At 33.9% G+C, this 14,427-nt stretch overlaps 1 pseudogene; it reads right to left on the bottom strand.

The window, feature by feature from the left end:
* Positions 1-836: 836 nt before the first annotated feature.
* Positions 837-5,613, bottom strand: LOC147829401 (heterogeneous nuclear ribonucleoproteins A2/B1 pseudogene; annotated as a pseudogene).
* Between the last annotated feature and the right edge of the window lie 8,814 nt (positions 5,614-14,427).

Here is a 14,427-nt window from a genome sequence, read left to right as displayed (position 1 = left end):
ACCTGATTTATATCTAATTAAAATTTGGATGATATTTAAATATGACTTATATCCTGCTATGGCTTATATCCAGCTGCTCCTCGAAAACCTCATGCACTATTTAGTGGGGCTTTTGGGAGTGACTGAACCATAGGTGTGTGATACTGGATTAGCCTACTGATTGGTTTAGTATAGTTCTGGCTGTGACTGATGGACTTACTGAAAAGTCAAGACCTACCCTGAGTATGAGTGGCAGTAACCAAAAGGCTTGAGCCCTGAATGGAATAAAAAGGGAAAGAAGGAGAAAGTCCTCTTCCTGTCTGCCATGCTATGGATTGTTTCTCCTCTGCCATGGCTCCCTTGCATGGCACCATGCTTTCAAGCCACAGGACTGAAACCTCTATAAACTGTGAGCCAAAATAAAGCACCCCTTCTTTAACTTGTTGAGTATTTTGTCCCAGTTAGGAGAAAGTAACTAAGAGAAATCCATAAAGAAATTTTACAATTTGATAAGAAGAATGGATGAATATAACAAACAGCAACAAAACTGGATAATATTTACACAGAAGATCACTGAGGAAGATACAGACAGTATGCAAAAGATGTTTAATCTTTTAGTCATAATATAAATGTGAGTTAAAACTATAGCACAATCAGTGGGTTTTGGGTTTCTAAATGTTTGCCATCACTGGCACATATAATAATATATATATACACATTATACATTAAATACATACTATAATAACTATATGATATGTTATATATAAGATATAGTAATACATTTCATAGAGAACATATAGTATATATGATATATAATATATAATATCAAATAAAATATATAATAAATGCATCACGTTTCCATTATGTATTTATTAGTTGATGAACACTTTGATTGCATCTATCTCCCAATTGTGAATAGTGCTGCAATAAACATAACATTGTAGTACATTTGGTATTAAAATGATTTAGCTTTAAAACTTTTAAGGCAGAAAATATTTCAGCACCTTTTTCTCTCCTTGGATGTGACAAATAAGTTTTGACCCGGGAGGAAATTTTTAAAGACACTTAACAATTACTGATTGGTTATATTTACCCAGTTCTGAGCTAAATGACTAATTAGCTCATATAACATTAGTTTATCCTTATGGTAACTTTTAAACTTTGTACTATTATCTTTATTTTACTTTTAAGAAAATTGTAGCTTATTAATATTAACTAGTTTGGCCAAGACCCCCTCCACCATAATAAACATGAAATAAAATGTTCCACATTTGTATGGCTTCAGAGATGGATTTTAATCATCATGTTCACAATTTTCTGATTATTGAAGCTAAGCTCATACATATTGTTTACTTGCACAGCCCTTAGGGAAGTACATGAGGCATTTTGTCTTTTTTTTAAGTTTATTTCATTCAACAAAAGATACTGGGCAGTTCTTAAAAATCATGTAAGATCAAGGAGAATATACAAAAAAAATAAACTTTAGTAATTATATGGCAGATGGATACATAATTTTCTGTATTTTCTACATTTGTAGCAAGATTACTACATTATTTCCATGAGTTATTTGTTCTTATAGAGGAATAAAACTTTGAGGGTTGTGTTCAGCCTCATTCTTCCTGTATCTATTCCAGGATCTATAACTTTGGGGAGTATAACACAAATTTGTTGTGGAAAGCCCAAGCTGGAAAGAAAACAAACCACTTAAAGTTCGCTTGGCAATGAAACTCTATCTCTGGGTGGAGACAAGACAAGATCAACAACTTGTAGACTTGCAAGTTTGCCCTCATAAATGCTTTTATGGCTTTTGTGTTTGGTTGAACACAAGTTTTGTGTACACTGATATGATATACCCCTTTACATTACCAACCCATGGCCAGCCAACTCTAAAATCTGACTCAGAACTCATGTTCTTCCAAAATATTTATCCAGTTAATCTCTTCCCTCTGTATTCTTTATTCAGCATCATTCAAGATTTCAGAAATAATCCTTAATTTGTGTTAAAATTTTTGGCATGCTAATACTTACTGTATGTTTTCTTGAGGCTATGTTTTGTCCCTACCATTTTTTTTACTGCTGTCTTTTCTACTAGAGTTCACCAAACAACATATTCACTGTAGAAGATTCAGAAGATCTTATACATAGTCTGCCAAAAATATATATGAAGAAAAGAAAAACTTGCATAAAGTTTTAATGTTAAATTTATTGAGATATTATGAGATTAATACAAGTTACCGTTGGTCTTTAAAATTACAAAAAGGTACTAAAGGAGTGGCTTTTAGCTTTCAGACATTTATTAATACAGCAAACTGCTGAAGTGTGTGCACATTTTCTTGGCAACCTCTCTCTGTCTCTCTCTATATATGTACAAATATATGTATATATATCAGAAAAACATAATGTACACATATGTATCCATAGCAACATATGCATTCTTAATGTTTAAATAAAAACTTACAGTAAAAGACATGTTGCCTTTAATCCCTTTCACTTCAAACACGTCCATCATTCTTGTCTCTTTCTGAAGCAGTTCTAGAAGTCCTCTTTCATGCATGTCTTTGGGTTCACTGTTATGCTTCAGTGTCCTTCTAAATTGATTCAAAACATTTAACTTTCGTGGTCATTTTGACTTTGGGAAAGAGCCATAAATCGCATGATGCTAGATCTGGTGAATAAGGTAGATGAGGACACACTGTAATATTTCTCTGAGCCTGTCTCTCTGTTGGATGGCACTTGACAGCAATATTCGCCAGAGATTTGATCATACCTTAGAAAGAAACTAATGAAATGGACTTCTAGACCTGCTTCAGAATGTGGTAAGAATGATGGGATAAGTGTATTTGAAACCAGAGGAGTATTTTGAGAGGAATTAGTAGCAATGGATTTTTTTTGGCATATAAAAGTATTTATTTTATAAACTTTATATTTAAAATAAACCTGTCTATTCACAAAACCTAATTTAAAACATGATACATTTATCTCTGACGTTATTTTACAAACACTCATTTTTTGTTATCAAGAACCTGTACTAAAATCAAAGTTTTGTTTTTATCAGAAAACATTTCCCTTTAATCTTTTTTTTTTCATTTCCCTTTAATCTTAAGAGAGTACTTCTTAAATGAAGGCACCAACAAGAACTACTTTCAAATGGTACGGAATTTCTTATTTCTTGAAGACTCTGTGGTTGACCATTTCTTCATTAGTTACCTGCAGCAAGACACCTTCCCATGGCAAATAGGAAGAAGCTCAGTATCAGCTCCTTCCACCATAACCCCCACTTCCTCCACTGCCTCCTGGACCGCAATTTCCTCCAAGATATGGTCCCCCCATGTTCTTGCTACCAACAAAGTTTCCACTTTTCATTGGACCATAGTTAGAAGGTTGTTGGTTGTAATTTCCAAAATCATTGTAATTTCCACTTCCATAATTTCCTCCTCCATAGTTGTCATAACCACCTCCATAGCCCCACCCCGGTTTCCATATCCTGGTCCTCCACCACCATATCCTCCTCTTCCTCCTCCATAACCAGGGATACTTCCAAAATAGCCACCTCCAGATCCTCCTCCATACCCATTATAGCCATCACCAAATCCACGTCCACTTCCATATTCATCAGATCCTCCTCTAAAGTTACTTCCTGGTCCTGGTCCAAAATTCCTACCGCCACCGCCAGAATCCCCAAAACCAAAATTGCCTCCTCTTCCACTTCTAGAACTTTGGACTTCCTGCGTTTCTTGTCTAGACAGAGCCTTTCTTACTTCTGCATTATAACCATTAATGGTGTGGTATTTTTGCAATACAATTTTATCCACAGGATCATGGTCATCAAAAGTAACAAAGCCAAAGCCCCCTTTTTTTCCCAGACTGCCTATCAGTAATTATTTCAATGGTATCGATTTTTCCATATTCTTCAAACTAATCTCTAAGGTGATTTTCCTCAGTATCTTCTTTAATTCCACCAACAGTTTCTTCACAGTCACGTGAGTCCCTGATTTTCCAGACTCTTCTCTTGCTACAGCACGTTTTGGTTCAACCACTCTCCCATCAATTGAATGAGGCCTTGCAGCCATAGCAGCATCAACCTCACCCATGGACGAGAAAGTTACAAAACCAGATCCTCTCGATCTTTTGCTTGCAGGATCCCTCAGAACCACACAGTCTGTCAGTTTTCCCCATTGCTTGTAGTAATTCCTCAAACTTTCTTCTGTAGTTTCAAAATTTAAGCCACCGATAAAGAGCTTACGAAACTGTTCCTTTTCTCTCTCCATCGTGGACTCAGTCGCTGCAGCCCAACTTCCCGCAGCCCAGCGAGATGACGGACTCATCCTGGCGCTGTAGTGAGAACTGCTGCTGCTCGAGAAACACCGCTAACTGCACGTGCACATGGCACCCAGCGCAGCCGCGACCGGAATTTTTAATGTAGTCAATATTTTCAATTTAAACATTCGCCATGTATTTGATCATTCCTTTTATGTATAGCAGATGTAGTGTATATATTTGTATTTATTTATGTCTTGCCTACCTCAGGCTATCCAGGTAGTGAGTTTTCTTTTGTAACATTTTCTAATTTTCTTTTCTTTTACCATCACCTCTACATCTGTGATACATGGCTGGGATTTGCTTCCCTAAATCCCAAATCACAACAGAAAGTATTGCTTCACTCCACTGCCAAATGCCTTCATGTCTCAATACCATTATACATATTTCATAACTTATGTGTACATACACTTTCATTCCATGTTTTATTTTAGCAAACTTAAAAATATCTGCATGGATCTCTTTGGGGCAATTTTTCTTCCATTTTCAATTTTCTTTCCTACATTCTACGTATGTATTATGAGATTTTTTTTCCCCACAGAAAATTGCTTCTGTGTAAAGGATCCTACTATCTTGAGCAAAATGGCCAGAAAGTAGGAACTGCAATCTGGTCCTTTCTAAAGGGTGATCTAATTACCCAGCTGCACTAGAGAATATAAACATTTTTACTCTGGACAGTGCTTATCTATTTTTTGCAAGTACATCACTTTAGAAAGCTACTTGCTCAGCTAATCTGTAACTGTCATGGAAATGTAATTTTCCCCACGTCCAACCCATAACAGGCACCTGGAAAGACTGCCTTATGCACCCATGCATTCAAGTCTAACGGTTTCCATGGAAACTCATAAAACCTCAGGGCAAGGTTCCCAGCATCCTGTCACATTGCCTTTTCTGTGGGCTGTGCTTTTTCTGCATTTCTTTAATGCACTTGCATGTGATTACAGTGCTTTGAAACAATGCTGCAATAGACTTCTCTCTTCCAGTGGCCCTGCCAGTGATTCATTCTTGTCTGGTTGGATGCCAGAGACTGTGGCTCAGATATGTGGTTTCTCAGCACCTAGGGCATTGCCTCAAACCGAACAGGCTCTCAAGGCACATTTGTGGAACCTCACTGGATTTAGACTTCATTGTCTCAGTCAGTTTTACTTTCCTGCTACCTAAAGAGTACTCATTAGGAAAGAGCCACAGAGAGATTGGAAGTGTTGGCTGAGTGGTATTTAAACCACCAATTTAAGTATTCCAAGCTAAACTTCAATTTTTAGCCCTGTTTTTTATATTAACATTTTAATACATATAATTTAGGAATGAGGGAAAGTAAATTAATATTTATTGAACAACTATTAAATATTAAACATTTTGATTTGATTTTCATTTCCCTGTGAATTAAATATTGTATACTATTTAATATGTATTTGAATTAATTATCCATAATTTACTGATAATAAACCAAGGTCAGAGAACTGAATAACTGTAGAGGTCACAAAGCTGGTAAACGATACAGTACCCTTTTTTTCCTATTCTTTCCTTCCCTTTGCCTTTTCTTTCTTTCTACTTTTCCTTCCTTCCTTCTTTTTTCTTTCTTTTTTTCTTCTTTTCTTTCTGTGCAGTACTGATGATTAAACCCAGGCCCTTTGCTGCATGTCCATCTCTTCTTATTTATTTTTTATTATTTTCAAATTTCTAAAAGTGAAAGCTAAAAACAATCTTTAAAAATAACTGGAAAAACCCCTTGACACATACAGTTACTTTTTTCTTCTTTCACACAGATCCTTTATGTATATATTTATTTATATTTGTCTTTTCCTTTGATTTTTTTTTTTTTGCTTTATTATTTTTTACTTTTATTAGTACATGTTTGCAGTATATAATTATTACATTCATTGTAGGGAATTAGCACATGTGCATAACACATTTCAATTCTTTCTTTCCCTTACTTTCTACCCATTTTATTTTGTCCACAGCATATTTATTTATTTATTGTATAAGACCTTGTAAAGTTAATTATCCTATATGCAGATTAAAACCCAGACTAATAAGCCAAAAAACATCTGAAACACATGAGACAATTGTATTGTCAAGGGACACATTTAGGTACATTGTCCATGCTGGATTGCAATAATTATTATTTTTTTGAGACACAGTTGGGTTAATTTGTTAAGTTGTCCAGGCTAGGCTTGAACTTGAGATCTGATCCTCCTGCTTTTTCAACCAACATGCCGAGTATTTCCCTATTTCCTTTTAGGTATAGTTATATAAATTTCAGTACTGAAACCTTCAGTATATCAAAGGTCAGTGATAACACTTCCCTGTTAATGAGATGTTAAGAACTCACAATTATGCAGAACAGGTTCTGAGAAAAGTAATATAGAAAATTAAAATTTGCTGTTGAAAATTTGATTACCTGTGATGGAGTGCTAGGAAAGACGTAGATCATTGGTTTGGATTATTCCAACCAGTAAGGATGCCAGTGTCACACCCAAAGAACACTGAACATGGGGAGATAACAAGGCACCTACAGTAGAGATGTCAGAAGGAGCAAGGAGGGCTAAAGAACCAGAAATGCTTGTCATCCTGAAATTTAAGATTAGGGAAGAAGTGCACCAAATAGGCCAAAAGTCTTGGAATTATGTTAGAATAAAGTTTGAGCAACAATTGCAATAACTATTTGAATTACACCAAAATGGGTGCTTTAGGTAGTAAATACATTAGTGCTCAAGCACACACAGGTTCTTTATTGGGAATGATTTATTGGGAACCTCAAGACTGTCCATCTGGAACCTTCAGAGGCAGAGGTCCTATGTGGTTTTTTTTTTGTACCGGGGATTGAACTCGGGTCTTTGCACTTGTGCAGCAGGCAGCGAAACCACTGAGCTAAATCCCAGGTCCATATGTGTTGTTTTGACCTCTACTAACAATAGCATCCATGCATTGGACATTTGGTGTGCAGCACATGTAACTTAGGTTATAATTTGCCTAATTTTACAAATTCCTTAAATATCTATGCTAGCACAGAATTATTGATGGCACAGTTGTAAATGGTCATGATTTAGAAACACTGGAGACAGTGGTGTAAAGAGATGAATTAAGCTGAAAATATATCCTTTAAATCATTTTCAAAAATTCACTGATGGCAGAAGCTATAAGAAGAAAACTGGGACATTTAGAAAAGATTATCTAAAATTTGAGGTTTGCAAACATATGAAAATGGCAATAACAACTGAGGAATATCAAATGACAATATGTAAGGACAGTATAACATTGGCGAGGGATGATCAGAGTTAATACACCCTAAATATCTGTGTTTATGAGAGAAAATATAGAGTAACCATATGATATTAAAATATAATTTGAGATGTTACAAAGCTATAAACAATCATAAAAGAATAATATGAACAACGACTTGCCAGCAAAATAAAAAATTTTTGAGGAAATTAATGAAGTCTTTGAAAGATTTATGAAATGTTTTTCATCACGACTAATTCAATAATCTTAATATATGACCAATACTCTTAACTTCTATTGGTACTTTAAGATATATTCAGGGCTTCTGTCCTTTGAAATATGACCACATTATGAACAAAACTCTAACAAGACAAAATATTCCTTTTTAAATCATTTAGAATACAGCAGTGAGCTAGGATATTGGTGAGAAGTCCAAAATTGAGAGACACAACATACTGGATAAGTAAGGAAAACAATTTTACATTTATCCTGAAAGATCATGACAGGCTAGTGAAGTAAAGTTGTACTTGTCATGATACCAAATTAATCAGGAACAATGGACAAATTAATAGCTCACTTTAGGTAGGTGTTCTAATTGGCAAGCTTCCTAAACACAGTTAGAACTGTGAACTACTACACTCTTGGAGAGAGGATAAATGAACTTGATTCTGAAGAGTACTGAAATGCAAATAAATGCTGAAAATTTAGGCAGTTAGCATAGTAGAAAAAAATCAAACATCCAAGAAACTATCATCCCTGGAAACTCACAGCCACACAGGTTTACAGCTTCAATCCCCATTACCTGTGGTGTTTGAAGACTCTGAAGGGAGAGTTTAGTGCTGGTAAGTCTTCTCTGGATGAAGTTACTCATGAGTCTGAAAAAATTCTTACAAATAACTTTTAAAAAACATGTTTATATAGTCAAAATTATTGAACTTTAACTGAAAATATGGCATAAGCAAAATCCAGCAGAAATAACAGATTTCTAAATTTGAATTACAAATTAGAATATATAATTATGTAATACCACATATATATGCATAAAGTATTGATGAATTGTAAAGAAATTCAAAATGTGAGTATCCAGCAAATATGAAAAAAGCTTAATAATTCAACTCCTAGCCCTGAAAATAAAGCATAATAGTTAAAATTAACATAGCAGAAGATAGGTGCATATTAGATACAACTAAAGAGAGAAGTAGTAAAATGGAAGAGAAGTAAGAAGAAATTATCTAAAAAGCAATTCATAGAGATGGACAATAACAATGAAAATATAAAGTAACTTTGGTATAGACCAAGGTGTTGAGACAATACCTGAAAATTGACTATTTCCCACAGACAGTTATCTACATACTTAAGAAACAAAATGAATCCCTAACCATGTTTTCAAAAACACTTAACTTACTATGATACAAGACAAATAACTGATATAAAATCTTGAAAAATGTCATAAACAGATAACTACTAAAGCAACAGTTTGGGAGCTAATTTTATATAAATGTAGAAGAGAACAAGATGAAATAATATCTATGATATACTGAGAAAGAAAACCTCTTTCTGGAATTACATAAGCAGTGGAAAAATGTTTACTGAAATTTTCCACTTCTAAATATTTTTATTCACAATCATGTTAGCACAATTCATCATTATAACTTGCTCCACATTTCTCATTACTACAAATAAATATAGTTTTCCATAAAAATAATGATATTCTTTTCCAGCATTATGATTATAGAGCCATTTTTTTGTGTAAATCTTTCTAAATCTAATCTGTTCTAAACTTGTAATATGCATTAGTCCATAAGTAAGGTTTATTTCATCATATTATTAACAATGAACAGTTTATTATGTCAGAAAAGTAAATAAGTTTTATAACTTGTGTGTTTCTATGTAAAAGATTTTCCTTAGCCCTTCTTGGACTGGAATGCAGATGTACTACATTGCCCCTTACCACTATTAGCTTTTCAATAACTAATTTATGACAAAACTTTGAATGATTAATTGCAAGTGCTACTTTTTTCAGAATTCTGCCAAAAATCATTATGTTCCTTCAATGTAAAAATTATTTTATATTAATTGTATAAATATTTTATTAGAGTAGGAGAAATATAATATATCCTTGCCATACTCTGCAACAATTTTTGGTGTTGAGGATCTTTAGTTCTCCAAGTTCTCTCACAATCAAGGTCTAATTTATATCATCAAACCCATCACACTTTTAACTGCCCTGTTACCTAACTAAACTTTGACCCTAGAAATGTTTCCAGCAGAATGTAACCATGCATCAAGAACCAGTAAATGACAAGGCTGTGGTTAACCAAGTAGTTGATGCCATAGAATTTTCAGTAAAGGAAAATTCAGTGTTTAAAAACTTGCAGATTTATTAGTTGCTTTGAAGTGCACTGTAGACTTTAAAGAAACAAAATGATTATTATACCAAATAGATCTTCTTCTGTTAGATATTTTACTTTTATATTAAAAAACTAACCCCTCCCACAAAAATCTTCTAATTAAGAAATTTTACCAAACATTTATGAATTTAATAATGCCATTTTTACACAAATTTTTCCAGAAAACCAAAAATAAGAGAATCTTCCACCCTCCTCCTTACTCCTACTACATATAGATAACAAGCCAGACAGAATAACTATAGGAAAATAATTCATAGATCAATATTCCTAAAGAACACAGATTCTGAACACAACTTTTTGAATTAAGTAAAATCTGACATAATATATGAAAATTTGCTCTAACAACTGAGTTTGGCAATGATTCAGGATACAAAATTAATGCACAAAAATCTGTAATATTTATGCCTACTGTGAACAAAATTTGAGAATTGAATAAAAAAGTAATTTTCAAAATAACAGCAAGAATAGAACATACTTAGGGGTTAATCAAGCAAAGACTGTGAAAGAAGAGGGGGCTGAACTCCACAATATACAGCTGAGAGAAATTAAGGAAGTCCTTATGAAATGGGAAGCCATAGTGTGCACACCAGTCAGGAGACTCAGTTATTATTAACATATAAGTTATCTCCACATTGGTCTACAGATTCAATACAGTATCAACCAAATTAGCAGGTGTTTTGTTGTTGGTGTAATTGAGAAACCTTCAAATTCATACTAAAATGCAAAGTACTTATAACATTAAAAAAAAAACCTTTGAAAAATGAGAACCAATGGGAGAAATGACATTATCTGATTTCAAGAATTATAAGACTATCGTCAACAAGACCATGTGTTATTGGTGCAAACACAGAAAAATAGCAAAACAGAGCAAACTACAGTGCCAAGAAACACTCCCACACAACCATGTATCACTGATTTACAAAATGATGCCAAAGACAATTCCATAAGGAAAGTGCTTCTTCCAGCACAATTAGATACTCAGATTTGAAAGAAAAATTACTTCTATTCACATCTCTTACCATATACGAAAATCAATTCAAGTTGGATCATAGGCCCAATTGTGAACTCTAAAACAATAAACCTTGAAAGAAAAATATAGGATCAAAATCTTAGTAGAATTAGGAAATATTTTAAATGTAAATTCCAGATCGTAATATGCTAAAAAATTCAGTATACTTCATAAAAATTAAAATACTGCTGTTTAAAGGCTACTATTCAGAGAATAAAAATACATTCATTGACTGGGAAAATATTTACAATCACACATTTTATCGTGGACTGGTATTTAGAATATAGAAAAACTTCTCAAAACTCAAAAATAGAATGACTTTGGGGGGATAAAAATAAAACATGTTTTCTCCTATTTTTTCACTATATGCAACAAAACCCCTGGACACTGTGTATAAGACAAACAACAGAAGACTGAAAGTCGGAAAGAATTAGGTAGAGCAACTAGGGACTTGGAGACCTGGGGATTGATACAGTGTGAGTTTCTCCTAGGCTTTCATTTGCCTTGAGTAACAAACTGACTCATAAAAATGATGCCAAAGTAATTCAGTAAAGAAAGAATATTCCTTTCAATAAATATGGTAAGGAAGTAACAAAGGCCTTCTGGAAAACCTGGATACCCCCCTGTACCTAGTAATGACAATGCACCTCACTCCACACCCTTCTCATCATCAGTGTGCTACCAGAGTAAACCTGGTGCAGAGTGAATACCTACGCCCTTCTCAGTGGTGCCAAGGTCACATTCCCCATGAGGAGACCACGGGGACCGCACCGGGAGGCCGTCTTGAGGTGTCCACTTGAGGTGTCCTTCCCCTTAGGTATCAGAGGAAGCTTAGAGGAGCCTGGAGACTTTTATACTACTCAGCAGTGACAAGGGTACACACTGTGTTATACAGACTGGGTAAGAAGAGTGACATTCAGAGGTATCAGTGAAAATTTAGAAAGAATCCTGATGGCCCACTTCTACCCACAGTGGCAAGGAGCCCTCTACCCTGGTGTCAACAGAGGTGGAGCAGAGAACAAACACACCCCTGCCTGGCAGGAAAGAGGAGATGCCCCCACTCAACCAAGAGAAAGTGTTATTGGAGACTACTGAAACATGACAGTAAGAAATGTAGCACATAAACTGGAGCAAAACCCAGAGGTCTATAGCATCATACCCAAAATGTCCAGGTTGCAAATGAAAATCATTTGAACTAGGGAAAATTTCAAACAGAACGAGTAAAGATAACTAATAGCAACACTGAAATGAAAGAGATGTTAGATTAGTCTAATAAGAGTACAAAAATGTTTCAACAAATAATTTTGAACATGTTTGAAACAAATTAAAAAGACAGAGATAGTCTCAGAAAAGAAATGGAAAATAAGACTAGGTGGAAAACTAAATGGAACATTTATTACTCAAATGTCTAAAATTAAAACTAGGCCACACCTAGCATTGGCTAGACAGTAGAGAACTTGGAATTCTCACACACTTGTGGGATTATTAAATAGTGCAACCACTTTGGGAAAGAGTTTATCAGTTTCTAAAAACTTAAACCTACATCTACTCTATGACCCAGCCATTCCCTGCCTTGGTATTTTCTAAAAAGAATAAAAACACATGTCCATACAACTATATCAACATGGATGTTCTTAGTAGTTGTAATTTTACTAGCCAATACTGGAAATAATAAAATCATCCAGTGACATATTAATGGATAAAGAAGCTGGTATTTTCACAAATGAAATATTACTCAGCCATGATAAAGAACTATTGATATAATGCAACATAAAGATGATTTTGCAGTATTAAAGAAGCTAAAGTTCAATACAAACCATTTCTATTTATATTAATTTAATGCAATTTAATGTCCAATGACAAAAATAAATCAAAGGTTGTTCAGGGTGGAGAAGTATGGGAAGGAGGGTTACAAAGCTCAAGAAGCAACTTTAGAGGATGATGGATACAGCTACTCTCTTGATTTTGGTGATATTTTATGGATCCACACATAAAAAAGCATAAGATTTTATATTTTAATTATTACAGTTTATGTTAATTATACTTCAAAGAGTAATTTTTCATTATATAAATTCATTTTTTTCTTCATATAGCCTCTGTAGGAGAATTCCGATAGAATTTATAATTTGGAATTATTTTATTCTTTATAGACTTCTGTATATCAGTCAATGAAAGGTAATATTTTTCATTCTAAGGATTTTCTGTCATTTCTGTTTCAAAGCTTCACTTAGATGTAACAATTTACCAAAATCAAAACTTTCTAAAAGAGGCCACTGTAAATAAATGACATCTTGAATGCTGAAATTCCATTTTTCTAGGTTTTGGCAACTATTGTGGACATAATGAGAAAATATTAAAGAACAAAGCTTGATTTAGGGGAAGAAAAAAGAAGCTTTGATCTCTCAAATTAAGGAAACCCAAATTGGTTCAAGCAAAACAAAAAGGAACAGATTCTGTTTATGAATAGGAGGACAAAATAGCAAAAATATCCTATCCTGAAGTTTCCAAATGTCAAAATTTCCAGAATTATCAGAATTAACATAGTCAATAAATTTTTTACCATTCAAATTTCCAAGTATTTGTCAACTGACAGAGACCAAATCCATGCTATGTGCCAGGAGTTAGAAATTTCCAGTTGGTCAGACTGTTGAATCAAAATCCAAATTACATTACTTTTATCACCTGTGGAAATAAAAATTAGCTGAGCACAAAAAAACATTGTAACCAGAGACAGACATAACTAAGAAGCCTGTTTAGCAAGTTAGGGCTAAAGTATTGAATTACCAATCGCTATTAGGCACATCAGAAGAGAGAGAGAAATTGAAACCTTTGCCTTGTACAGTTTATATATTGGGTACTTAATTTTATGTGCTATAATGGTAGGATACATGCTGAGGAAATTTCAGGAGAAATTTTAGAAGTGAGTTTTCAACTCAGAGATACTGAAGACAATTCAGAGATACTCAAGTACTTACTGAAGACTTTTAATGTACTGAGATGAAGAAAGTTTGGCTGCTTTCTATAAACAAAGGCAAAACAGTTTAATAAGAGAAAGTGGAAAATGAGAAAGTTTGGCAAGAGTGAGTTTTAGTTTTATTTTAATTGCAGCTAGAAAAGAGGCGAGCTGGTGGCAGGATTAGAGAGAGCAAATTAGAGAAAATTTCTAAATAAAATTATTTTCTAAAAATGTCAAGTAAAGTGGCCTGAGTTGTAGCTCAGTGGTAGAGTACCTTGTTTAGCATGTGCAAGGCTCTGAGTTTGCTCTCCAGCAGAGAAAAAAATAATAATCAAATAAAATTATGTTTCCTTATCCTTAAAATTATGGTGAAATCTGTATTTTCCCCATTTAGCTTAATTAAATCTTTTAGTTTTTAAAAATACCAAATAGGTATAACATACAAATTCATGCGATAGAAATTTCCTTTGGTCTTTGTGCTTTCATCTCCTGAACACGTCTTTGTATAACCAGCCATTCATCTGTAATCCTCC

Source organism: Heterocephalus glaber, unplaced genomic scaffold (assembly GCF_053883595.1).
Source record: "Heterocephalus glaber isolate CG9 unplaced genomic scaffold, H.glaber_assembly_v1.0 deba00000621, whole genome shotgun sequence".
Taxonomy (NCBI): domain Eukaryota; kingdom Metazoa; phylum Chordata; class Mammalia; order Rodentia; family Bathyergidae; genus Heterocephalus; species Heterocephalus glaber.
This window is presented reverse-complemented; position numbering and strand designations above follow the sequence as displayed.